This window comes from Lissotriton helveticus (assembly GCF_964261635.1).
Source record: "Lissotriton helveticus chromosome 1_1 unlocalized genomic scaffold, aLisHel1.1 SUPER_1_unloc_10, whole genome shotgun sequence".
Classification (NCBI taxonomy): Eukaryota; Metazoa; Chordata; class Amphibia; order Caudata; family Salamandridae; genus Lissotriton; species Lissotriton helveticus.
Window position 1 is genome coordinate 3524076 of NW_027611649.1, and position 2307 is coordinate 3526382.

Below are 2307 nucleotides of genomic sequence, written 5' to 3' on the forward strand. Positions count from 1 at the left end.
TGTAACATGTAAGTGTCAAATATGCATTTATTTGCATTTTTTACACTTTTCACAAAATTACCATGAAGGTGTACTTCATGGTAATTTTTCCCTACAAAATTGCGAATTCGCAAAAGAAAATTATTCATGCATAGCATTTAAGAAATCGCAGTTGAGCGGTCTGGTCGCGGACGGGCGCAGACGGGCTTGCCTTAGGCGTGCAAACGGCGCTCCCGCTGCGCTCGTCTGCTGTGCTTCCGGTGGAAGCACATATTAAATAGGAGGAGGGCGAAGGGGCGTGGCCTGACTGTTGGTGGGCGTGGCCTGGGTGTCCCCGGGGGGGGCATCAACACCAGGAAGTGTCCCGCGGCAGCGATGCCTGCAGCTGAGCGGGAGTGCCCAGGGGAGAGAGGTAGGTTTTTGTAGCAAAGTCACAAAAATAACACTCGAATGGTAAAAGCTGTATTAAAATCACAGAGATTACAATAATTTTTAAAAAGCGAGGAGCGCCACTCCGGGCTTCCGCCTCAGGAGGTCGACGTGGTCCGACTCGCGCTGTTTGTGGCGCGCTTTTTGACTGTTTGTAAAAAGTGGCGTGGCCTGACTGTTGGTGGGTGTGGCCTGGGTGTCCCCGGGGGGGGGGGGGTGTCAACACCAGGAAGTGTCCCGCGGCAGCGATGCCTGCAGCTGCGCGGGAGTGCCCAGGGGAGAGAGGTAGGTTTTTGTAGCAAAGTCACAAGAATAACACTCAAATGGTAAAAGCTGTATTAAAATCACAGAGATTACAATAATTTTCAAAAAGCGAGGAGCGCCACTCCCGGCTTCCGCCTCAGGAGGTCTCCCTCTTAGAAACGGGGGTTTCTAGTTGGCAATGGTTTGCACCTTTGTCCAAGTAGGAACCCTTCTTCCTGGTCAGGGTAAGGGGGATAAACCTCTAAAATAATCCCTGCTCACCCCCTTGGTCACTTGGCATGAGCAGACAGGCTTATCTCAGAGTCAATGTGTAAAGCATGTGTGCACACATACAGTAATACAGTGAAAATACTACAAATGGACACCACACCAGTTTAGAAAAATAAGTAATCTTTATCGAAACCAAACAAGACCTAAATAACACAAATCCACAATACAGTAATAAAAATATGACTCTCAAAATATAGAAAAAGATCAAAGCAAATTGCAGATGCAACACTTTTCACATAAAGTACTTTTGGTGCTTCACGCGCACAAACAAAAACTATTGCAGGCAAGGTGAAGCGTCGGTTCCTTATGCCCAGGCAAGGTGATGAGTCGGTTTCTTACTCCAGGGGAGGTGATGCACTGCTGCCTTACTGCCAAGCAGGGCCAATGATGCGTTGGTTCCTTACTGAAGGGGAGGTGATGCATGAGTTTCTTACTGTGCGGCCCCAGCATTATTGCAGGCGTGGCGACCAGATGCAATGCCCGCGGATCGGGGATGCATCAGTTCTCGCTGTGGCAGCGGCAACAACACTGCGTTGCTTTCTTCAGCCGTGGTCCCATTATGCTTTGGTTTGGGCAGGCAACCAGCAGGGCCTGCATCGGAATCGGTGTGGTTATCTCTGATTTCAGAGATCGGTGCATGGAGTTCGGTGTGCGGTGCTTTCTCAAGTCGTGGGCAGCCGCTCTGTTGGTTTCTTAAGCGATGCATCGGAAACAGGTGCGGATGCGTCACATTTCTTGAAGTTGCATTACTTTTCCAGCTCCCATCAGCAAAACAACCTCCAGAGGCCTAATACAACCACAGGTTCCTCTTGGCAGTTCAGAACTCCCAGAAAGGAAGGTCAGGGGAGCTGGTGGTGAAATCCTTGTATCCCTGAGACTTCAAAACAGGAGGCAAGCTCTGCTTCAAGCCCATGGAGATCTTCCTCAAGCAGAAGACACAGCACACAGCAAAGTCTTTATCCTCGCCTTGGCAGAAACTGCTACTGCAGACCAACCCCAGACAGCTCACAGCAAAGGGGCAGTACTTCTCCCTCAGTATTCTCAGCTCTTCTCCTTGGCAGAGGTTCCTCTTGAGTTCCAGAAACGATCTAAAAGTCTGGGATATGGGCCCCACTTCTTATAACACAAAATCCTTTGTTCTCTCGTGGCAAAGAAACTCTTTGCCCAGCCCAAACCAGTCCTGTCCTCTCTGGTTCAGCTTCTTGGCAGGAGGTAGAGACAGCACCGTCCAAGGCAGACCAGGCCCATTTAGATGTGAAAGGAATCTCCTCCCTCTACTCTGAATGGAGCCCAGGTCTATTCAGCCTAGCCCTGACTCACCCTGGAAAGCCAGGACACGCCTCACGCCTCACCCCCCCCCACCCC